This window comes from Ambystoma mexicanum, chromosome 4q, assembly GCF_040938575.1.
Source record: "Ambystoma mexicanum isolate Mex_15411 chromosome 4q, UKY_AmexF1_1, whole genome shotgun sequence".
In the NCBI taxonomy this organism is placed as follows: Eukaryota; Metazoa; Chordata; class Amphibia; order Caudata; family Ambystomatidae; genus Ambystoma; species Ambystoma mexicanum.
Window position 1 is genome coordinate 504444825 of NC_090928.1, and position 26281 is coordinate 504471105.

Sequence of the window (26281 nt, forward strand, 5' to 3'; positions counted from 1 at the left end):
GGTACTCGGGTTTCGTACTTGAACAGATCTGCTTTTCTATTTTGAAGTCTGTGATCAAGTTGAACCACCAAGTCTATGTAGTCTGCGCAGACCTGGGGTGGATCTACTATCTGAGCTAGAACATCCTTAAGCTCTCCGCGCAGGCCTCGATGAAACAATGTGATCCTTTTGTTTTGCGGCCATCCAGTTTCCACAACCAGTCTATTAAAGGTGGCAACGTAGGACAGGAGATCCTGATTACCTTGTCGTAAGGATAGCAGTTCGTTATCAAGGGCCTGTCCTTGAGAGTGTCGAGCAAACAATCTTTCCATGCTGGCCTGGAAACCCTGAAAATTCTGGAGAATGGGATCATCCTGATTTACCAATGGAATAGACCAATCGGCAGCACTGCCACTGAGGTAAGATAGTATAAAGGCTACCTTGGTCTGGTCGTTAGGGAAGGCCCCGGGTCTGCATAGAAAGTGTAAATGACATTGGTTCATAAAGACCGCATATTTCTTGGGATCCCCCGCAAAACGTTCAGGCGGGGCCAAAGGCATGTGTCCAGGTAGATTGATTTGTACCGGGTTATTCAAACCCATAGATGTGGAAGTACCTCCGGAATTAGGTAAAGGAGTGTGCCCTGCCTGGGCCTGCAATAACCTTTTGGCCAGGTCATCTGTTCTTTCCTTTGATAGGATCAGTTCTCTTTTGAGAGCGTTAGTCTCCTGGCGGGCTGAGTGCACTTCTGCCCGTAATTCCCCCAAAAGCTGGGCCAGCTGATCTGTCTCGGAAGTCTCCATAGCGTCCGGGTGGGAAATTGTGGGTAGGCTTCGCGTTCTGTCACGCTCACCTGATTCCCACGGAGGCGCAGGTCTGGCTTCGAGTGCTGATGCTTCTTCAATGGTGAAGCGCAGGACTCTGAAGATGGACAGGAAGGGCCCCTCTACTCTGGCTTTCCTGGCTCGCAGGAATATTCCCCTGTGCGTGAAAAGGGAGTATTACCTACTGACGGAATAATGCTCAAGCCTCCCACTCCCTTCCAACCCTCCACGATACCCTTCCACGATTCCCCGTGAAGTCTCACCTTACGGTCTGGAAGGATGAGTTCTCCATCCAGCTTCTGATGCAGGGGCGCGTTGAAACCCAGTTACTTCACTGGATTGAGGTTTGATGGGAGTTCAAAATAAGCTTGACTATTCAGGTGAGGCATTGTAAGAGTTCTGTTGCAAGTTCAAAAGTTCAAGCTTAATAATAATGTTCATTGTCTTTTTGCAGCAAGCGCTAATGCTTATGTCTTTTTTCCCCTTAGGGGCCGGGGTTCGGAATGCCGGAGATATGGCGCCGACCCGAAGTGAAACGTGCAGTTCCAGTAAATGACAGGTAAATTCTGGATGAGCGTTCAGGTAATGTCTTTGCATTAGCTCATTCAATGTCTTTGGCTTTTTTCCCCATAGGGGATGGGGTCCGGAATGCCAGGAAGCGGCAGGACCCGAAATGAAATGGGAATGACCCAACAAGTAAGTCTTAGAAGGAAACTGAGCCTTTCCTATTCCCTTCCTTCCGTCAACTTGTTTTCTTGTCTCTTTCTCTCTAGGCTCAGGGAAGTGGGTGCGGATCCGGATGATCGCTGCTGAAGATGGAGGTGCCCAGGAAAGGTGAGTGAAATGCAGCGCTGCAGCGATCGAAGCGAAATGCTTTTAAAATGATGTCTTCCCTTTCAGGATCGTCGGTGTGATGTCTCCGTGATGCAGCTTTAGCAGGTAAGATCTTCTTTCTCTCCAATTCTCTCTTATCTCTCCTTGCAGGCGACCCAGGATGCTGACAGGCGTGGCTGAAGTCCAGATGCAGGAGCTGACACGGTGAGCGTCCAGCTGCCAGGAGCCGAACAACGCGAAGCGTGAGTTGCTGATCGGGCGTGGTTTAAATAGCTTTGAAGAAGTTCCAGATATGTATCCTTCCACCGATCAGGTATGTATCCTTCCCTGACCACACCCAGGTGGAAAGTAGTCCCACAGGTAAAGTAGTTCCATTCAGGCCTCAAGAGGGCCTGGATGTAGCAGCATGGTCTGCATCAGGTAAGTGCACATTAAAACACTTGAACACCTGTCTAGCTTTATGAGCCTGGCGCCTAAGGCGCCAGGACAGGGGTCTAACATGAGCCTGGCGCCTAAGGCGCCAGGACTGTGTCCAAAGGGCCCCAGCTTGGGCCCGCTGGCACTTCCCTGGGGGGAATTATGCCTGCCTCTGGGGTTGCTGGGTCGGACCTGGCTCCTTGGAGGTAGGCATCATGACAAAGGTCTGCTGCAGCTAAGGACGAATCAGTTTGTGGACCCTGCACGGTGACCCAAACCAAAGAGTACTCTGTGCATTCAGAGTCGCTTCTTCTTTTTGAAGTTTGCTGTGGACTCAGCATCTTCATTTGCTTATCCCACCCCTCTGGGCCCCCCTTACACAAAGTTTGCTGCAATCGCGGCATCTTTCTCTGTTTGTGAACATACTCCTGTTCAAATCATGAGCTTGACGGGATAGAGTGGAAATCCAGCCCAGCGGGGAACAAGAACTGGGGGTCTCGAAGAAGAAGGAAGGCCGGCTGGACACAGACAGTTCACGTGGAGCCCCTCTGAGGCTCTGCTACAAGCCAAAGGGCAGGAGTTTGTGTAACCGGCATCGAGGGACAAAAGTAAACAACGCACCCCGGCGCAGGCGGCGTTCGCTTTCACCTTTCAAGTAAGTGAGCCCCTGGACCAGGGTTGCACGGCAACGACGGGCAGCAGCCCGGTCTAGGTTAAAATGTAACGCTTCCTTGGAAGCAAGCCAACACAGAGCAACGTGCAGAAGCTCACCGCACAGTGGTTGGGAAAACCTGATAAGGAAACAATTGGATAAACACGTAACTTTTTATACGGTACAAATGTGTTTTTTTTTTCTTTTTAAAAGCACAATCTTGTTTAAACAAACGGCATTGCAGAAGCAATTGTTAGGCCATTTTTCAGACAACAAAGATTATTGTGCATAGATAATCCAATTTCAAATAAGCAAAAATACAAATATTTTCATGGGTATGTCAGTCATGCAAATGACGGGGGCTGACAAATGTTTAAATTAGGGCATAAATCTCAAACCTGCCCGAACGCCTATGCCACCCTATTGTTGCACTGAGCAAAATACCAACTCTAATTACTGCGGGAAAGAATTTTAACAGCCCTCAGGGCAAACTGTTTAAATTATAACAGGTCACAGCACCAGGCAGTTACACAAAATGGGTGACATAGCATGGGCAACAGATGGTCTTGGGACAAGGGTATATTTTTCACCCCACAGTCAAAACAGCACACAGCCCCACCGAGCATATATAGTTTTATCCACAAAACATGTTCAGCCCCCCATATTGAAACACAAACACCGAAACGAGATTACCAGTTAGGGACTGAGGGGAAACATTTACTCATGTCTTCCAGAAATATAAACACGACGGAAAGTTCCAAATCACGTGCAACACCCCAGAACATCTGAGCACGTCAGAGACAAAAGCAACAAATATTGCCCAGAACAAATGCCCCCCCCCCCTTTTTGTTACAAACTCACTAGATGTCAGAGAGTACCCGGACACGGGGGCAACAAAAGTTTGCCAACACGAGGGCAACAAAAGTTTGCCAACACGAGTGACAAATATAATTCCAATCCCCGGTCAAATAACACAGCCAGTAGAGCGCCCGCGGACAGCAGCACAGAACCTGTGTTGGTAGTGCAATTCCGGCTGGGTACACAAATGATAAATGCTTACCATCATCTGTAGAACCTAATGGCCCAGAGCCTATCTGGGAGTGCCAGTTTAACCACACTCTGGCTGACCACAGAGCCAAACGGTAGGGCAAACAACCAAAACAGTCGGACAGCAGCACAGAACCTGTTTTGGTAGTGCAAATCCCGGCTGGGTACACAATGCTAAATGCTTACCATCATCTGTAGAACCTACTGACCCAGAGCCTATCTGGGAGTGCCATTTAACCACACTCTAGCTGACCACAGAGCCAACCCGGTAGGGCAAACAACCAAAACAGTCGGCCTGTTGTTATTGGGAAAGATTAACAACAACAGTCATCATAGTAGTGCACAAACCTCATTCCAGGGGGGGTTCGGGGGGCACCACCAGCTACAGTGTGCCCATTTGACCAATATTGGAAGCACACCCAGTGTCAGAAACACAAACTTTCATAAGAAAACGCCTGGGTGTTTCCCAATAAGGGTTCATCAGTAACAGCATGTAAGTGCCAAGCCACCCCACAGACAAAGGAAACCTAAAATGACAGAGGAAGGGCAAATCTGTTAGTCAAAACAAGAATAATCACAAACGGAGCAAGTTTCCTTACACAAGCACTACAAAGCGGGGTAACCAGTGTTTGTGCTCTCCCCGACTTACACGTGCAACAGAATAAAACAGACACACCCCAGACGGGGAATAAGGCACTGAAAGCAGGCTGCGGGAGTTCAAGGCAAGGTTTATCTAATGAATGGCATTCAAAAGATCTCTGAGAGCGCTCTGCACAAGTTATCATTACATTCCATTTTATAAGGTAAATGACGCAACTAACCTAGGATACTACGTTGGTCCCGGATTGGTCAGTTCACTCGATGTCTCAGGTGGGGTGGCATCTCTTCATCCAGGTTGGTTGCTTGGTTGGCGGGAGGATTGACGTCAGTCATCTGTGCTCCGCATGGGTGAAGGTCAGGTCGCTGGGAGGCAGGGTGGTCACTATCTAAGCTAACATAATATATTCTCAAAAAATGCATGCACTAAATAACAATTGTTCAAAGTCCTTCAGTAGTTTATCATGTCTCTATAAAAGTCACACATATATCTATACTATCAATAACATTGGATTATACAAGTCTTAGGTTAAGGGTCTTGACCGCTATAATACACTGGTTGAAGTTAAGGTCTGTACTCATAAGAATCTCTGGTATGTAGCATTTGTTAGTGGTAGGCAACGATATACTGCAGCAGGGGTCTAATGTTAGTTGGGGATCTGCTGGGTCGGCATCATGGCGTGGTCAGTGGTCTGGCACATGAAAGGAATATCTTGCAGGGACATAGGGTCACGCTAGCAGTAAGTCTCCTCTGGTGAGGGTGTGGGGGCAAGGACACGTTTGTGGAGATGGACGAGCTATGTGCTTAGCTCATGCTGGTTCACATGCAGGACAGTGATCTCAGAGGAAGAGTGATGTGTTACATTTATTATGTGTTGCAAGCACCTCCGGCTTCAGCGTGAGAATGGAACCGCTGAGTTTTCCAGTCAGAGTGAGAACGAGGGTGGGGGCCCTGTGCCCTGCGCGCCTGGCCGTGCTGCTGGAAGAAAAGGGACGAGAAGAGTTTTTGTACTATCGCAGTGAGGCCTAATCACCAAGATGGAGTCGAAAGGGGTACAAAAAATGGATGCCCTGTGTCCTGCTCAGTGGTCTCATCTACGTGAAAGTCAACCAAGGTTAACATCGCATAAGGGCAAGGGGCGAAGCCACTACTGGAGGCACTTGGTCCGAGTTTTGTACTGAGAAGTAGAGGACGCGAGGGGCCTGGTTGCCCCTCGCTCCCACACACCAGCCATGAGACAAATTTATATCTACAACCCAGTACCCTGAGAATGGGCACAACAAGGCAGGGAACATGCCACATACCGAGCTGGGGTAGACTAAGGACTGCACGCCACTGCCAAAATTACCAAACATGGTAGTTTCTCGAAGGGCCAAATTGACTACAGCTAAACAGCACGTAAGACTCAAGACTCCCTCATAACACGGGAAGTTTGAGGACAGACCAAGCGACAAGAGAATACCTTGGACCTCAGGAACAAATTGGGAAACCATATGTACAAAAACCGGCGTAAGCACTCGCATCTTGTACACCTGGACAGAGCCTCCTGAGGCACCTTGAAGTCTGGCAGAGCCAACACACAAGCCAATGCTATCAGCGCCAGCCATTAACAAAGCCATGAAAAGGAGAGCCCGTAGAAAGGGATCTCCAACTACAAGCAGTTATCCAAAAGGAAGCTTGCCAAATATTTCTGTGTACGCAGAATAAACCAGAACCCTGAAGCAGGGTTCAAATCAACACACAGCAAGGGTAAAACCTGTACTAAGGGGACCCAGTTGCAACAATACTACTGAGGTAGTGCAAACACAGAACCCTGAAACAGAGTTCAAAACAACGCACAACTAAGGGAGACCTGTTTTTCAGGGGACCCAGTTGCAACTACACTACTGAGGTAGTGCAGCAGAACCAGACCGCAGGCACGAAAGGAGGTGCCGAAAATACAGCGAAAGTGCATGGAAGCATTCAGGACATCGGGGGCTAGCGGTAAGGAGCCAGGTGAAGAAGGGGTGATGACACCAAAGTCACCACTGCAAGGTAAGTAAGAGAAAACCCCCACAGGGCACCAGAAGACACACGATCCCGCAAACCCACCGCTAGTCACCCAACCAGCCAGGGTCCCAAAAAGAGACACACGCAGGGAGACGAATAGCGAGCCAGCCATACAAACAGTTTAAAGAGCTGAAACAAACAGCTAAGACAGGACAGAAAACAAAACAGTCAGGTAACACAGTAAACAGGGCGTTTGTAGAGTTTACAACCCACACTAGACGGTGGGTTTAGAGCCCTGTCCAGGCCATACCAAACACAGTCCAAACAGCCTCCACAAAAAAGATTTATCCGTCTCATATGGCTAAACCACACAGAAAGACAGAGCTGTGCCTTTTTTAGCACAATGATCTGAGCCCCCCCCATTTAACATCGGCCCAAGCCGGCCACGCAATTTTCGAAAACCTGGCCGGGTCATCCCTCTGCCTTTTACCTCTCACAAGGGCAAAAAAACCAGCGCCACAGTGCATGGGTAATATAAATACACATAACCAAAGTGAAAGCTGAAGAATTGCAACAAAGCCAGAAACTAAGGCTCCAACAAGCGAGAAGTGTTCCAGACCATCAGGACCATCCACAACATGCAGGTAGTACACAAGCGGATGAGGTGGCCGAGGTAGAAGAAGAAACAACTTCAACACAGATAACAGGACAAACAAACACATACCAGGGGCTTGAATAACTGCCCAGGCTTGCCGCCAGGCCAGCCAAGGTAACAGATACAGGATATATTTCTAAAACATAGTCAACACTCTCCAAAACGGTAGAGCTAGTCGGACAGCACATCAAGTAGAGTGCTCACTTTGACATAAGGGCAGAGCCTGCTGATGCAGTTTCGAACCCCGGCAGAGCCGAACCCAGCCTTTCATTCCCTCCAAGGTCGATAAATGAGCCCACAGAGCATGGGGAATTAGCAGCGCTCAGATGCCTGCGGGTCCATAGCGCCACATAAATAACAAAAACAAAACATGTGATGCATGTGCTTCCAGAGCAGAATAGAGAAGGAAAACAAAAAAGGTAGCAGAACATACAAGAGAATAATTGTATGTATTAAGACACAAGAAAAGACCATTAACACATGGGCAGCATCACAATCAGGTAGAAAGTACATCAAGATGCCAGAGTTTAGGGCGACACAGCCCACAAGGCAGCAAATATACTCAGAGGAAAATACGAGCAAGAAATAGAAGACAAAAAGCCAACAACCGAAGGCTGGGGCCTGAAAACTGCAAGTAGCACTGAACCCAAAAACGGGGTTTTACAAAAACAATAAGCAGTGGGGAATACACACTACACAACACAACAGGCCGATACACGAGGGCCAAGGCCAGAGTGCTGCAAGTAGCATGGAACCTGAAAACGGGTTCAACAAAATTAGGATGCAGTGGGGAACAAACACCACATGGCACAACAGGCCAATGCCAGAAGGCCGGGGCCAGGGTGCTATAAATAAGCACCGAAGCTGAAAAACGGTTCCAACAGAATCAAAAAGCAGTGCAGAATAAAGACCACACAGCACAACAATCCAACGCACGAGTGCGGGGGCCAGAGTGCTACAAGTAGCACGAAACCGGGAAACAGGTTCAACAAAATTTATAAGCAGTAGGGGAAAAGCTCTGCACAGCACAATTCAACAGGCCAACAAACGCCAGAGGTCGAGGGCCTTGGGAGCTACAACGTAGCTTGGAACCTAAAAGCAGGTAGAAAACTATTTTTGTTAACAAACAAGAGCATTACAGGGGTGGACCGTCCCTTAGAAAAACCCAGGAAATTCCACAGTGGTTACCGAACCCCGGGGCACAGGGGGGAGTTACCCACACATATAAGATAAAGGTGACCCTGAGTCCTATATAAGGGCTGCTGCAGCCAAGGACAAATCAGTTTGTGAACCCTGCACCGGGACCCAAACCAAAGAGTACTCTGTGCACTCAGAGTCTCTTCTTTTTTCCCAGAACCCTCCCACCCTAAGAAAAAGGAGGAGAAGAAGGAGAAAGAAGACAGGTCACTGTACGGTGACCACACTGTCGTGGAACAAGAATGGCGGCACGGGCAAGAGGGGGTAACCTCAGGACCCGGTGCCCAAAAGTATTGCATATTATGGTTACTGTAATTATGATTATGTTTTATGACCATAACTGTGCAATAAAATCCCACAGCCATTTATTGCCAACACTTACCTAATATCTTGTGTACTACCTACGGGGCCTGGAATAAGCATGGGGCCCAGCGCCACCCAGGTCATGTTACATCCCTCACGGCATGTGGGTCCACCGGTTATAGCTACTGAATTTACTGAGCGGTTCACATGTACTGCACAGGTTGACTGCACCCTCGCTGTGTGAATGCACGTTTTTGAGAAGAACATGATAAACTCGCTTCTGACAAGAGGCAGAGTGCATGGGTGAGTGGGGAGATGCCAGCAGGGAGGGGAAGTGGGACTGCTTCCGCTGGGATGGCCATTTCTTTCAGGCTGACCCCAGTATCAGACGTCTGACTCTTTAATGACTCAAGGTGAAGCAGGAAAAACATGCGCGCTGAAAGCGGACAAAACACGCATGCCTGACGTGCCGGAGACAGAGCTGCCGCTCATCTAGCTGCCAGCCCACTGACGGGGGTTTGGAAAACTCATCAGGGGGAATGTGGCCAAAACTGAGCCGGAGTATGGGTGGCCACCAACACACACACACACACACGCACGCGCACACACAAGAAAAACATCTCCCGCTCAACGATCTTACACGATGCGACTGCTGCCCGCTTTACTACAGCGAATGCAGAGGCGGACCAACTGTCACTCTCCGACTGAAAGATAGAATTATGGCGATGTCGTAAGCAGCCCATTGAAAAAAAAGCCACATAAAATACAGATGCGCACATTTTCAGCCCGCTGCTGGCCGTTAGGAGGTATTTATTATGGCTAGTTGTCCGGGAAATAAAACTCTTTCATGAGATTTTTGTTCACTAGTTTAAACCTTCTACTTTATGTTTCCAGGGGGATAGCCGGGCCCTGCTGTTTCAGGTGTAAAGCCTGTAACATCTGTGTAAACCTGCAGTTCGCAGGTTCAAAACCCAGCATGTTTGTTCAGCCTTCCATCCTTCCGAGACAGTTGAATGCCACGATTCAAGAGCAGTTGCAAATGAATAAAAGGGAAATTTGTTAGTATGCATTGAAATGTGTTTATTTAAACATCACCTGCCATCGGAATGTGTTTATAAAATCCTGTTTCAGCAGCATAAAAAATAATTCTTACAAAATGTCCAATAAATCAGTGGCAATTTGTTGCGTAACTCCATAAAACACCACATCAAACTCCATCGTTTGCCTAGTGCACCTGGCTGTATTTGAACATTGGTTCAAATAAAGTTGTGTTCTGTTGACAGAGGATTCTCTTCACCCCTCAGCTGAAATGTGATATTTACACGTAAAACTCACTTTGATCAAAACTAGAAACTCGCATTGGCAAGGCAAGTAATACTGGCTTTTCACCAATGTAATGCTTGTGTGTATTTATTAAAAGGGGCTTTGCGTCTGTGTGTTCTTGTGTTGATGATTTAGTGGTATGAACGGCTGAGTTTGTGTGGTTGTGAGGATGGTTGATCGCATGACAGGATAGAAGGAGGGTTCAGTGAAACAGGGGCGCAACAAAACCTATATTTCAAGGTTGGGGGAGGTCAACCCTTCAAATTTTGAGAGGGGCTCACTTCTGAGACAGTGGAGGAGGAGCAAACTTATTTGTGTGGGGGGCATCTAACTACTTTAAGCATTCTAATGAAACTATTTTAGTGCAGCTTCAATGTTACAAGCATTTAACTCTCTCCTTTAAATCTGAAAGCACCCACTTATGGATTGCTGTGAGAATGAGCGTTCTCCTGTCCGCCCTGCACCTTTCCAATCACTCTCCTGGCATGCAAGTACTAACCCCACATCACAATTTCAATTGCCTAAAAATGTAAGCACAAGAAAGCAGGTGCTAACATTGAAATGCTTTACGTTGGTAATTGCAGGGCCTTTGTTAACAGCAAACCACAGGCACCGTTTAACATCTGTATCTGGCTCTGTCCAGTGACTGCTCTGTAGGTCAACCAGGTCGAGTCAACATAGGCCAAAATGTCAGGGGGTAGGGGGTGCTGAAGCCCGGTCAGCAAAATGGTGTTGGCCACTGTAGTGAATATGTCTGGTTGGATGGATCAAAATATAGGAAATTTGCATTGCCCCTTTCAAGATCAATGGCACAACGTGACTCCATTAGAAATACATATTGTTCTCTTTCTAATTGTATCCAACTAATTGTATCCAGGACAGGTTCATAAAAAAGACATTTAAAAAGAATCCCACAGCCATTCTCACAGAATCTTGAATAGAATTTAGAAAGATTTCATAGACTTTTCCTTACAATATGTTTATAATGATGTTATTTTCTGGGCAGAGCTCTTAAATAAACTTCATTGCAAGTTTTAAAATGCTGTTTAGGGTACAATGGGGAGGACAGCTCGCATCTGGCTATGGACATGTATCTTTTTTTTATTTGACTGTCCCATTATTTCCAAGTTAGAAATAGAAAAAAATACTACTTTACTGAGCTTCACAGTGAGGCCATGCAGTAGTGAGATGATACCATCTGTGACAGCATACTATCCTTTCGGTTCGGGAAATGGTCGAAGAGGGGACCTGTAATGCAGGAAAGGCTAGATACTCCATGATGCAAAACCCAGATATGAGGATCCTAGACTGCCTCTCTCCTGTTCCCAATCATAATTGCCAGGCCACACACTTAACTCAAAGCCCCATTCTGCCAGGCAGCTAGTTCATGATAGAGCCCCTATGATAGAGTGTGGATCGCAATTTCTGCTTACACGCATGAAATAACTCAAAAGAAAATATCAGGCATGTGAACACGGTGCACGGGATTATCTGAGATTGAAAATGTATCAGAAAAGAGTGTACGGAGTAGCCTTGGTGGAATCAGACAGCTGCTTTAACAAGGTCTTCTCATTCCAAAATGCTGGCTCCACTTTTATAGTCTCACAAATGCCCAAAATACTAGCAACTACTGTGACAAATCAACTTCCAGGGCACCAGTGGTCCAGGGATGAATATCGGTTTCTAATCCATCAATCGACCCTACACCTCTAGTACACCAGAAGGGATCAGAACTGATTGGAATACAAAAGAATTATGAGACCTCCTCGTCCAATTTTGGTAATGTGGATGGAACAGCAGGCTTATCTCCACAAGGTCGTGGATCGTTGGTTAGTTGCAACATGGCGAAAATACAATTATTACTCAATGATAAAAGGGACTGTCTAGTTAAAGTGGTATAAAAATATCTACTTTATTATTACTACAACAGACAGTTCTAGCACACTGCAATTACAGCCCACATTGTGAATGAACACAGAGGACAGACAGTTTCACAAAGGAAAGGGATGCACTCTGAATACTGACAGGAGGGTAGTTCATAAAGCAATCAGTCTTACTTTTCAAGGTAATTTGTTTCAGCACAAGGGGGAAACGGGTCGTAACTGTCTCTAGGGGCCTTCAGAGAAGGACCAAGGAGTCTGAACCACAATGTACCTGGTGTTGAAGAGGTTCTTGGTGCTCAAAGCATCAAGGCAGTTCCAGGGCACTTTGCAGCCTGTGAGACAGAGTTAGTGGTGGGAAACAACTGCGGGTACCAGGTGGCAGATAGTTCTGCAAGCCAGGCTGGACGGACGTCAGCAGGCTGTCCAGCGTGGCTGCTGGGGGCCAAGAATCATTGTCTTTGTGCTGGTTGGCGGATCTGGAATGCTGGTGGAGGCGTCCCAGACGGCTCTGGCGACTGTGGCATGACAACATTCAGCGGTGCAGCCGGATGCGGTTCGAGGACTCGACTGTCTCAAAGTTTTCTTTAAAAAAGATGGATGTAAGATGATGCTTGTGTGGCATTCCTTCTAGCTTCTTCGCAGGGCTTGTGTCCTTTCAAGACGGATGAGCCAAAGCTCAGGAGGGTGTTAGCAGTCAACGGCATTGTCCTTTGTCCAGAGACTCTCTGGCAATTCCCACCTAGGAAGCTTGCTGTCAGAACCTAGCAGGGCATGCTTTGTGCTGGCTGGGTACCCGTTCTTGAACTGCTGCACGTGTCCTCTGAGTCGGGTATCTCCCTCTTTTCCCTGGGAGATGTTTAGGGGAGGGATTGTGCTGCCCTCTTGGAACTCCTGGCCTTCCTTCACTGGTGGAAGATGTAAGGTAGACTGTACCTTCAGCTTGGGTCCAAATGAATCCATCTTCTTACTCCTTGTGAAGACTTCAGATAATCTGATCAGTGAGATGCTCAACCGTCTTTTAAAGCCAACCGGGCCCCGGGATTGGTGTAGGCCAAGCCTAACTTAAGTGAGCCAATCCTGGGTCTCCAACAACAATCTTCAGTGATTCTTCAGGTCAGAACCAGGGTGCTTGAACCAGGGAAAAGATGACAACATATACGTTTAAGTCACACCCATCTTCCTGTGTGCTGTACATCAAAGTGTCTCCTTAGTTAACTGAGACCTATGCAGCGCATGATCACAGCATGGGCCTCCTTTGTAGTAGGGGTTGCAGGCAGAATTTCGTCTCCTACAATTCACATTCTTCCCTGCTCTGAAAGGAGTTGTTCCAGACAGGACATCCACTGCCCTTTCATACCAAGGAGGAGTGTTAGTACCAGGTTGACACATTGCATTACAAAGAGGTGTTGGCGACTGGTCTCCATTGTCACTTCTTGCACCCAGGCCTTCCCTGAGGAATGCTAATTAACATTCTTCAGTATTCGCTGCCCACATCAAGGTTTGATAATGGAGATGCAAATCCATGGAGCTTTGAAATTCTATTGAGGCTACCCATGGCCAAACGCTTTTGATGTACCTGCAGCTGTCAGGTGTCAACTACACATGATGGGGGAGGGCGGCGCTGGTAAACTGTGTCCTCCCAGAGTACATGACTATTTTTTTGCTGTGCGGTGAGCATGGAAAATATGTGCGGGAATGGCCCCACATATTTTCCGAGGTTGATCTCCCATTATTCATGCTTTTATACAAACAAAAAAAGCCCAGGCGAGCGCACTCTTCTCGTGCCGATGGTAGAATCCCTCACAACCACCTATGGTTTGGGCCCAGGGGTTAACGCATGATCCCAATCAGAAGTCAGAGATAATAAGAGGGCACCGATATCCTTGATAGCTCAAACAAAGGACCTAATCTCCTGCGGGCCGGCCATATGTAAAGGAGCCCAACTGAGTCCAGAGTGTGGAAGTTTAGAGTCAAGGAGACAGAGCAAGAGCAAGTAAGAGAATGAAGAGGAGGTTGGAGGAACTATTCAAGAGAAGGGAACGGTGGGTGCTGGAGGAGGGAAATGTCAGAGAGGAGGAGGAAGGATATGAGATGGAAAGTTTGGGCATTTGGGAAGTGCAGTGGAAGAGGAGGCAGGAGAGATAACATTGGAGGAGGTTTGTGGTGGAGTGAGGCAGACAAGATGAAAGAGGAATCCATTACAAGTATGGAAAGGGTGACCATTTTGGAAGAACAAAGGAGTAGAAACGAGGGATGATACCAATGGCAGAGGCTGGTGGGGAGAGGTGAAGAAAGGAAAGTGGAGTGCATTACAAGCAGGAGTATCTTGACCCTTTAGAATGGACAGAAGAGAAATAGATAAAGGAGGAAGAAAGGAAAGGGTTAGAAGAGGTGGCACCTGTCAGTGGGTCAGGTAGAGGGAGGAGGAATAAGGGGAAAGATAGATCCCAAGTAGAAAGCAAGCCTAAGCTAAGTGAAGAGGTCCAAGGGTTGGATGGGGTGGCAAGAGACAGGTGGAAAAGCCAGTGGGGCCTGAGCTGGGGTACAGCCAGACATAATCTTTTGACTTGAAAGCATAGATTTGTAGGGTCAAAAGCCTAAGGGCCCCAAGTAAGCCTGAAGGAAGAAGACATCTAAAAGAGGCCTGCAGGGAGCCATAGTGTGAGGTTGGAAATGCCTTATGGATGGACAGGGCTTCCTATTCCTTGTCCTACCACTTCTCTGTGTGTGTGTTTTCTCTATGTTTTCTGCCACTGAGGTCCAGCATGGACCTCTGACAGTACAGCACTTCATTTTATCTTTTGGTGAACAACACCAATGGGATACCCTTATGGCACCCATGGGTGGGTGAACACCTTTGTACCCCTTATGTGTGTTTTTGGGCACCTGTGTGTTACCCACAGAGCAGGGTATGGGCTGGTGACAGATACATGTTGACTTGGAAGTGGCTCTGAGTGGCCTCCATTTCTGGGACAGGCCCTGCTGTATGAATCAATGGATTCCTGATAGAAGGAAAGATGGCTCATGTGACCTCATGGTTTCTATTGCTTTTCACCTTTTTTCCCAAAGTCATGGGAAGCCCTGACTCGTTCCCTTCCTCCTGAATAGCTGTTGTGTGGAAATACCATATATGGTTCTGGTGCTGCCTCCTGTCAGACTGACTGGAACCTTCCCAGGTGTTGTGTGTTGTGGTTGCACCCTAGGGGTGGGACCTGTGTAAATGGAGTTGAAGTCAACTCACATTCTCTGCTGTGGGTGTCTGGGTTATGTGTGTGGGACACAATGAATGAGACAGCCCTGACTGAAACTGACAATAATGCAGTGTAGTGTGCTGAAAGGCTTGGGACTTGCACCAATCCACATTATTTTTTATGGGTGTCTGGGTGGAGTGAATTGCTTGAATGCCTGTGAGCCTGATTGGCTGCCTACCTGCGTGAATGACTGACTGAGCATGGCTCAGTCAGAGGGAATGGGGAACAGATGTGCATATCTGGGGACCTCTCACTTACCAATTTGTTCAGAAGCCGGAGTCAAAGCTGAAGCAATAAGAAGCTGTTCTCTGAAGCCCAGCTGGAAGAGAAGTCTGCTGCTGTATTTCTTCAATGTAATATGAAGGCGGTTGTCTCTCCCAAGGATTGATCCAGAGAGGACCTGCAAAGGAGACCTCTCCCTGAGCTACGAGGGACCATCGTGCAAAGTGGCTGCTCTTCATTGAAGTATCCTGAAAGCCAGTCCTGTGTGCCTGCCATCCTGAGAAGAGGTCTTTGATGTCCAGAAGAGGAGTGCCAGACATCTCAAGCCAGAGAAGTCCATTGGTGTCACCGAAGGTCCGGAGATGTGTTTCATGACTGCTGGAAGCTGTTGCAATCTACCTCCCAGAAGAGGGGGTACGCTGGCATAGTGCTGCTGGACACCCAGAGCTGCAAAAGTTCCAAACTGCCTAAGAACATCTGAAAGGATATCCTTGCCATCCCTGCTGAATGCTTTGTCCCGCCAGAGAGAGCCCAGAGTCATTGAGTGCAGTGGAAGGGCCTCTGGTAGATTATACACCACCAATAGCTAACAAAGATGTCCTGAGGGTCCAGACTTGGTGAGGGTCTGAGGTCCACTGCAGTGGTCATGTCCAAGTCGCCAGAAGCCATACAGCCATCTGTGCTGCCGCAGCAGCGCCACAGAACCGAAAGTTGGAAAACCGCGATATCCCAAAACCTGACACCAAATGTGACCTATAAACCCGTTGCCACCAGATGTTATCGAAGGGTCCCAAGGGTCTTACTTTCATCTGTCAAGTCTTTAAGGACCCTACAGCAAGTTCCATCTTCACAGGACTTTTACAGTCAGAGAAATCGTTCACCAAAGGAGAGCACTGCGAAGGTCCAAACTGCTGCACTTCATAAAGACTTTGGTTCCTTTTTATTCTTGGACTCAGCATCCCAGTGGCTCCTTCTTCCAAAGGGTGTCTATCCTCGGAGGGAATCGTCAAGTAAAGCTGAGAAACTTTGCCACTTTGCCCGCCAAGGCACCAGAGGGACTGTGACGAGGAAGAGCCTCTTCTAGCCCCAGGAGAAGTCCAGAGGTCCCAGATTCGTCTTGGATCCTGTTCTCCTGTGACCTTTCAGGTACTTTATGGTAGTAGAACCATTTTAAAAGAAAGCACAAGGTTATTTAACATTATTGGACAGGGATGTAAAAGACAACATACGTTACTCCCTAACTTTTCCATTGCAGGTTGCCCAGGGGGGGATCCTCACTCAGAATTACTTGTCTCGTCTAAATAAAGCATTCAGCCACAGTTCATACCTATCTTGCCTTTCTTTCCTATTATATGCTGTTACACCTAACTTAAGAATCCATCTGTCTCTTTAAAACGGTCTGCAGTTAGTGCATATATTACTGTATTTAAGTAATGTGTGGTAGCACATAGAGTGCATATATTTGTCATTCTTTGAATAAGTGTTCCAAGTACAACGTGTTATTATTTATATGTGTATATATTCCTGAACCCTTATTTTCTATAAAGAAGCTGTGTTATCACCTAACATAGTGTGTGGACATTCCTTTGTGGGGGCTTTGGGGAATTAATGTACTTAAGAACCTGGTTGCATCACCTCCTGAAAGCTCAAGCCTGGCTGCTCGTCCATTGCTACTAAATTGGGAGCCTTGCCTGGGTGTTCTGTGCCACAAACCGCTGCTGAAATTGAACTTTGGCATTTTGGAACACCGTCCTACCAAGAGTCAATCTCTGGCCTTCTTGAACATTGTTTGCATTTGTTTGACCTACACTACTTCTTTGTTGGTTACTCATCTGTGACACATAAAAATTACTAAAATACTTATGTTGTCCAAGAGGAGGAGACCCCTCTTGGCAGACACTAGTTATGCAATGAATATATTATGATGTGCAAGATTATTGTTGACTAGGTTTCTTATATTTCCTGCCTCATTACGACCCTGGCGTTGGACCATGGTGCTATAGCAACATGGTCCATGCCGGATTCCGCCATGGTGGATGGCGGAATTACCGCCCCATTACAAGGTTGGTGGGGCGGTAATTCCCCATTCACCATGGCCCCTTCCACATTCCCATTTTTGGCCCATAGGGCACAATGGGAATGGGGAAGGCGCTAATTACGGCACCGTAAATTACGGTGCCGTATTTAGCACCAAGGTCCCTTAGCGGGTTGGACTTTAACGCCTGCAAAAAGCAGGTGTTAAAGTGTGAATCTGGCGTTAAGGGTTTAACGGCGCCGCAGCCTTTTACAGCGCTGTTAACCCCTTAACGCCAGGGTTGTAATGAGGCCCATTGTTTTATTTTGTGGTTAGCCCCGAAAGTCAGCCTAATGGTGTTTTAGATTGATTCATTCAGTCATCAAAAAACAGGCTTACAGTTTTCTGCCTATTCTGACACTATTCTGTCAGTTTCCTATATGACGAAATCCTTCATATCTCTCTTCCATTCTGTGGTATTTATGTATTTAATCAGCACACACTTGCTAGCCAATGTCATTAGCTTGTCAGATCCAAACTGCCACGAGGAACGTAATGTATATGTTTAATATTAACGGTGGCATAGCCCATCCTTGAGATACTCGGAAAGGGATGCAGCAGCCCTGTAATGTTGTGGCCAACTTTGATTTTATTTGTGAGGTTGCGGAGCAATGATGATAGCCAGTATAGGTATTTTCTGTTGTTACTAGGCATTCCATAAAGTTAGATACACAGCCCAAAGATAATCAATGTTGCTGAATGGTATTGAGAAGTGGTGTAGTATAAGGGTGACTGTTTGCTCTGATCCTGGTTGCCGGGTAATTCTTTGTGTATGTTGAACAATGCAGTTCCAATTCAATTCAATGCCAAAGTCAAAATGACATACGACTGAAAGACTCAATGTAAATGTATAGTTCAGTGGCAACCACTATTTGAAGTGCCTTAGAGTTGCTGGGTTGACAAGAGATCTTGTCTCATAATCCACCTAGCTATTGGATATTGATATCATGTTTTTGGAGCTGCAGGACATCACTGCATCCTTACAGACAGTTATGGGGCTTGTGGTAAATGTGGAGCGTGTGAAGAGTTATAGGTTGTGAACCCTAGTTTTTCAAGAGGTTTGAATATTTCGGAATGTCTGTAATAGAGGTGTGCTCACAGAGTTCAGCCTGGCAAGATTGTTGATTAGGATTTATAGTGTTGGTGGGGAGGGTGGCTTCCATAAAGATCCCACTGATGGAGTCATATTTACTGCTAACAAAGTGTATTATGCACATTAAGCTTTCAGCAGAGGGTGTGGTTTGAGGAAAGGATGATAAAGGGGATACTATCATTGTATGGAAGTGAGTTCCCTAGATGAGCCTCCAACCTATGTGATGGGAGAGAAGACATGTGACTCTTCTGTTTGTCCTCAGGCTTATTTGTAGCACATGGAATTAATTAAACATTCATTGAGATCAGCCAAGAAGTTGGTGTTAGTTACAATATGTTCCAGGTGCCTTCCTCTACATTCTATTTGGCAAATGTCATTGGTGTATCATATAGCAGGCTTTTAAGATTGAAGATTGGCTTGAGGATGTTAGTGGATGCATGGTGTCAAGCCTGAGTGTGGCTTTACTCTTAATGATATTGAAAATATTGTATGGGATAAAGAACAGGTGGTCTTCATACCCAGAAGTGATGGAGTCTGGGTGGAACTTATTTTGCCTCTTCCTGGTATTGATTGACATGTGAAAATGTATGTTTAATATTTGGGTCCAGCTCCATCTGCTGAACAAAATAATCAACACTTGATCCGACCAAAAGAGTAACTAGTAGTCATTTATTTGAAGCTCGTGGTAAATGAGAAAACAGCCCTAAACTGTCACCACCTAAGTGATAGGTTTCCAGATTGAACCAAGTTCCCCTAGGTATTCAAATAGTTCCTTATGAGAAGTATTGCAGAGATACTCATCCAGTTCTTCTGGGATACATTATATATAAGTGTGCAAATTAGCCATATTGCAATGATGCACTATGGAAAATGAGAGAGGGTAATCTAGCATGGGATACGGGAGAAATGAGAGGTTTAACAGAAACCTGCAGACGGTACACTTGGTCTGTGGATGACAAGATATTCCATGAAAACAGTCATCTGCACAGATAGTATAGCTCAGTGGCAACACGCTTGCTTTAGAAGTAAAGGGACATAAAGCAACACAGGTTCGAATCTTGGCTAATGCTTAGTAACCATATTGCTATTGTGCACGTTATAAAAAAGCAATTATAATTACAATTTGTAGGAGGGAGATTCAGGTCTGATGTGAACATGAATGTTTCTAAATTGTATGGTTGTACAGTAAGAGAAGGTGTGTATTCTTTTTTTTTCCTCGCACAATTGCTGTTTTTCAGCCTGGGGGTATTGCAGGTTCTTGTGTTGCATCAGCTTCCAGAAATGGTGAGGATTTCTGACAGATTAAAGGGAGACTGTGTTGTCACTGCCTTTTACATGATTCGGGCTGTGATGAAGGCGCTACAAATGGTAGAAGCAGAAAATGCAGGTCCTTGAAGATGGGCTTGATATTGTTGGATTACTTTGCACCTTTGATGAGAGGGCCAATGGCATTTTTGAGGGCCTTCAGCAGACCGGATTGGAGTCAGAGGGATCTTTGAAGTGAGCATTGCCAGTGGCCAGAAGGGGGAGAAAGAGGGCTTGATCCATGGTTAGGAACACTAGAAGTTAATGGTTCGAACATGTGCTAAAGGGTGGGCTGGTGACAGGTTATCTTGTTTTCCTAAAATGTTGAATCTTCAAGGCTAGGCTGACATCTATGGTGAAGTCAATAGGCTTGGTGCCAGGAGCATGCCGGTAGCTGTAACTGTGATGTCATATTTATGCTTTTGTGTAGTTGGATGTACCTCCATGTAGGCTGAATTCAGGCTTTGTGGATTTCATGTAGGGCGGCAGACACCCAAGTCTGTCTGAGGGAGATCAACAGACAAGGTATTGGTTCAACTACTGCGCATAGACCATTGATCAATCCTCTCCTTAATATACAATGTTATCAATAGGTGTCAGTATTCTTTCAAATTTTTCGCAAATGAGAGTTTTCAACAGATTCTTCACATTAAAATTTAATTTCAATTGATGATTAATATGCTCCTGCCAACATGTGTTTCGACCTTACAGAAAACAGGTCTTCTTCTAGGCCAATGTATCATCTTTTAACATTACAATGATTCATAATAGTCAACATAAAACACACAGAATAGAAAATCAACATAATTTACCAAGCACAATCCAAGAACAGAACACATGTAAACAATATTATTCAAAAAGTGATCAGTGTTTGTTGTCAACAATATAAATACAGCATAAAAAGCGAATCAGGAAACGTTTCACATCGAGGGGATGAGGTGTCATTATCAACCGATGACATAAAAAGAAAGAAAAACAATAATACTACTGTAGTATCTTTACATCAGCTGATAAAATACCTCATGAGTATTTACTACACATTTCCCATTTTCTAATAAAAAACCTGTGAGTTCACATTACATCACCATGTCCAATGTGATTCATGTTATAACTGGGTATAACCTTGTTAATGTTACCCTTGGGCATTCCCCATGCCATTTTATTGAGACAGGCAAATTCTAGTGCAAAGCTATCTCACACCGCCATGTGCATTACAAATGACCCCAAATGCCTCCTGCCTTGCTCTAACCCATGAGCGCTAACAATTTATGGTACACCAATGCCCTGATGTGTCTTCAAATCATCGCAAGGTGGGGTAATACTTTACCTTTCTCCTGTTTAAATATTCTAACTAACTGATTGAACGATGTCCAGTAGCTTATATATAACCTATAATATAAAATATTTAACATCAGTTACCACCCTTCCATTCTTTCAAATTAATAGATTGTCTGAATAAAGCATATCCTACCTTGCCGGCTGGACTAAGAGATCTGATCCCCTTACTAAGAAATAAACAATTATTTCTCCTTGGATTGGAGTTGCGCTTCTTAACCTACAAATATTAGATATAGAATCCCATTAGTATGCTAGATATTACTTGAGATCATTTTAACTTGTTTAAATAACATTACCCTTTAATACATTTCCCATGGTATGAGTTTAACAGTAGGTTTTAAATTCAATTCTTTAATGAAGACATCCAATTGCTCCTATTGAGCTACTTAAACCAGGCTCAAAGTTATATTTCATGAGTGTAGCTATATTCTTACCTTTACAATGCTTCCAATAGCGTAATGATGCTGCCTGCAGTGGTCTGGTTCACGCAACAGAGCCAGAGCAGACTACCTCCTTAAATAGTCCTTCCCTTAATTGCGCACATGTGTGATGTGCCTGTGCACACATACGCTGCGGATGCTCACAGGAGAGACTCTAGTCCCTCTTTTTTTTAATTTCCACTTGAGCATGTGCAAAAGAAAGAACTGTACTCTCTTGAACATGCTCATTAATCCTTATTGGAACAGCACTCACTTGAGCATGCTCACTTTAAAGAGCATGGAAAACACTAGTCTCCTGCTTGATTTTCATCTGATACTAAATCTGAAACTGTATTTGGCATTTGCTTAACATGTTTTTACATTCCACAACTCCCTATTCTAATTAATACAAGAATTATTCTTTCTGAGTGCCTTTAAAATGATTACTAATCTTTATTGGAACCTTTCCTCTCACATTTGTATTGTGTTAGATTTGGGCTATAGTTTTTTTATTTTTTTTAATTTTTTTTAGGGAGAGACATAGTTTTCCATGGTGGATGGTATTGGTGGAAATGTCCTTCAGGGAAATCTGATTATTTATGTAAGGCAAGCATGTTTCTTAAGAGGTTGAAAATTTTATTAGGAATAAGGTGAAATTCACTGTAAGTGAGACATAAAAATGCATATAAAATGAGTTGCTGTAATAATGCATTTTCTGAATAGACATTCACATGATCTGCTCAATCCCACAAGGTTCTTCTTACAAGCTTTATGACTGTAGTATACAAAGACTAAATCACTGCCTTGGCATCTTTCATTCATCTTTTAAGCATATGTAGCTTTATCTGAGCAAGTGGGCAATTGTTGTAGTGGAAATGTCAATAAAACCAGCTTTAGTGTTGGCAACGTGTCAGTAATCATGCATGTTTTTGGCAGGTCTTGTAGTAAGAAGGGACAGCATAACAGAATAATGTGTACAAATTGATTGAGGTGCAGGGGATCTATGTAATTTCAGATATTGCATAGGATGGGAGGATGCAGGGTTGAACACCTTGAGGTGGGCCGTGGCCATTGGTAAATTGCAATGTATCAGAGTTTTCTGACCATATGCTGTGTGGGGGCAACACTGTTTGGCGAAAGGGGGGCACAACGTCTGATGTGCCTGATGTAGGCTTGTTTGGCAGTTCAAAGTGGATGAGGCAGGGCTGTGTGTAATCAGAGTTGTTTTCATTCACAATTGTTTTATTATCAAAGGTGTTTATTGGCTTGCTTTTGTAGAAACAGTGACTTTTCCTGTGCTGCAAATGTCACCCCCTCAGCATCTCATAAATTACCATGAGTGGGATGGGTACAGTATGCTGAGAGATAGGTCTGTAGCTTTCTATGCCTAGAGTCATAAGATCCACCTTCCTGATGATGTTCAAAGATGCTCCTGAACCTGGTCATATTATGAATTCGAGCTGTAGGACTGAACTGAAATCTACAAGTGAATGTTTGGTTTTCATGGCTATTGTGTATACATTTTTGTAACGTCCAAATTTTCCCCATTGTAATGCTCAGTGATTGCAATGTTTTGTCATCATCTATAAAAACACACCAATTTTGAAGATTCGTTTTATGAAGAAACATGCACTGATGTAATACACCATGTAAGGCAAATCTCATCCCCAAAATTCTGGGACAAGAAACAGGCTGTGTTAAATCTGAAAATTCAGTTTGATTTGAAATAAAATATCAAAATAATCAAAGGCAGTCCCCAAAATGTAAATTCTGTGGGTGTCATCTACATCATTTCACACACATACAGGCAGCTTGCCTATGGAGCAAAAGAATGACCTGTCTGCTGTTGCCTCACTAATGTATCCATTCACAATGCAATCAAGCCACCAATGATATAAAAGCAACTCTTAAAACCTATTCTAAACAAGATGAACATTAAAAAGTATCAATGCTTGCCATCATCACTTTTCAATATTCGTATCTATAGGAAGGAGGCCGCACATGTAGGTGATGTGTACTCCACACATTTATCTGTGCAACAAGTAAAGTGGATAACAGGCCCAAGATGCACTCTTGTTCAGCCCCCTTGTCCTTTTCCAACCCCCCCTTTCAAGCCACAAACCTTAGAATATTCCCCCACATTCTAACATGAACAATCTATCTAGGAACTTAGATGCAGGGCAACTATATACAAGGGATGCTGCGGAGAATTGCTTCAACAATAACAGAACTCACCATAAGTACAACATAACATTATCATAAATGTACAATATATATTTCACTTAATTTTCTCTTATGCCATCAACAAGTGTTGGCATAAGAGAAAAATGTTATAACGTAAATTTCATTAAGTTTCTCTAACACCATTGACACGTTTTGGCATCATAGAAACACATTGGATTTACATATAACTTTATCATTCTAGTGGTAAATTGACCCTAGATGTAGGTCACTGTTTGTTTCTAGTCTCGGAATGTACATACAATATAGGGTATGGTATGTGTGGCTATTTAGACTACAGGCTTGGGTTTAGAATTGACGATTTTATTTTTGAGAGCAAAATATATTGATTCATTTGAAGAGTCACACAAACATTAGGTGACACATTTGAGTTGGCAAAGGAATACCTCTTCATTTTACTTAGCATTAGGAGTCCGCTTAAGGAAGAGTTCTTAATTTTCTTTGCAATGATATTTGGGAAAATGGAATTGGCTATTTAAACTGATGTTATTTTCTTGGGAATAATGTGGACAATATAGCCTCCTTCCTTTTCCACTTAAGGGGGGTAACTCTACTCAAGATGTCTCTTTTCATGTAAACTATGTTTTCCAAGTCTAACAATTCCTGCAAATGTGTGAAACACGTGCACCTTGCCACAAATCCAGCATAATATGTCTCTGTGAAAACAAAGGAATGTATATATTTGTCTACTGTCAGGGAATACTATGTGCACTGCACAACCTTGAGGTTGGGGAATTCTGTTTTAAATACACTTCCACACATTTCCCCTACAGCCTAGTCCCAGTTAAGTGGCATAGCTTGTAAAGGATTCCCCTAAAAGACGTGCAATTGCTCGCAGGGAGTTAACTAATTCTTGCAACATATATGTGAAGGAACATTGATTTGTTTACTCTGTTTGACTTTTAAAAGCACTGAACAGTTAGGGACACCAACAGCTCCAGGAAGAGCCTCCAGGTAAACTCTTCTCCCAACCTGTCCATTGCTTTCAAAATCCCTCTCAGGCATTCAGGTTCTGTCTTGGGCAAAGCTTTTTCATCACACTTCCTCTGGAAAAGGCTTTCTTAAGTGGGATTTCCATCAATTACATTTAGGTGTGACCGAGCTAAGCACTTCTATCGGACAAGCTACTTTTATCTGAGGATTTTCAAAGCACTCCTGTATTTCCTGTGTGCTTGACCTTATTTACTATATAAACTCCACACATGCAGCATCATTTCACACAATATTTTCTCTTTGGTTGGGACCTATGATAGGTTCACCTCAGGTACTGACACTCCAATATATGTTAACATGTGTCCATGGGGAGTTTTTCTCTCCTACCATTTGGAGTTAGGATTTAATTGGACTGAAATCAATGTTCTCTCATGTTTGTTATAGAACTGTACCATTATTGAAGCATGTATATCTGAAATCGTAAGAACATTCTGTGAACAGCCTCCATGTTCCATTAGTTGGCATTATGAGAAACATATTGAAATATGTACATTTGCACATAGCAAACTTTTGGGTTTAAAGTGTGTGATGGGGAGCACCTTGCTGAATTAAAATCTGTTTTCATTTTCTTTTTCAAGCAAACAGCCAGAAATCATGGACAATAATGTGATGTCATGTAAATGAATAACTCACTTTGTGTGCACTGCATATATCCATGGGAATTAATCATGAATTTAAATGTTGAACTAAGGCTTTTGAGATCACATGCCATTAGGCAGAAATACATTGGGTAATAGGTCATGGCTCTGCCTGAGATCAACAGATCATAACTGCATGAAACATTTGGTCTTTTGAAGCATTGTTTCACTAAAAGACAGACCCATGACCTCTTGATCTGACAGCCCTCATAAACTGGTTTCGGTAATGCAAAATACCGTATTTTCTTGTAGATTTAAAGGTTTAGCAGCATATCTTCGGAGTACCCACATCTGTGTATGTTAGGCTAATTTAGTAGATTAGTTACTGGTGAATGGTGGGTTTAGTTATACAAGAGAATTGACCTCTGGGACCTCCTACCTCTGGGAAATGAGCTTTAGTGAATACAGGCCCAGTTTCAATTGGATGTGGCCATTTTCACATGACATACAAATAGAAAGCACTGCTATGGTGTAATTTTACTTAATCAGAAGTTGGTCATGTAGGGCTTATCAACACATTTAATTCAATGCTCATAATGCACAGTGCATATTACATTAAGTTGTTATTTCTTTTCACATACTAAAACACACTTCTTGTGTCATTTGGGTAACATGGCTGCACAAAGGACTACTGTTTCCATTGAACATTTGCTTTCAAATTTGGTATCTTGAGATTTAAATGTTGGGGCGGAACAAGCCATACACAATGCATTTTGTTTAGTAAAAATATATTTAATTTATAATAAACTATCAGGTGTACCTGTGCTTCACACAATAATTCGTACTTCAGCCCTATGTTGAAGTTTATTTAATTAACTAAACCAATGCTTCTTTGTAGACAATATTGCTAGTCTTTCCTGTAGGAGCTAGTTTGAACAAACTGTCTTTGTTTCTGGAGCAAGCCACATAAAGCTGACTGCGAGAAAACCATGAATCCTGTAAATCGATTCCAGCTACCTTGAGTCATAGCGTTGAGCTTTGAGATTGAGAAGCAGCATTAATAAGT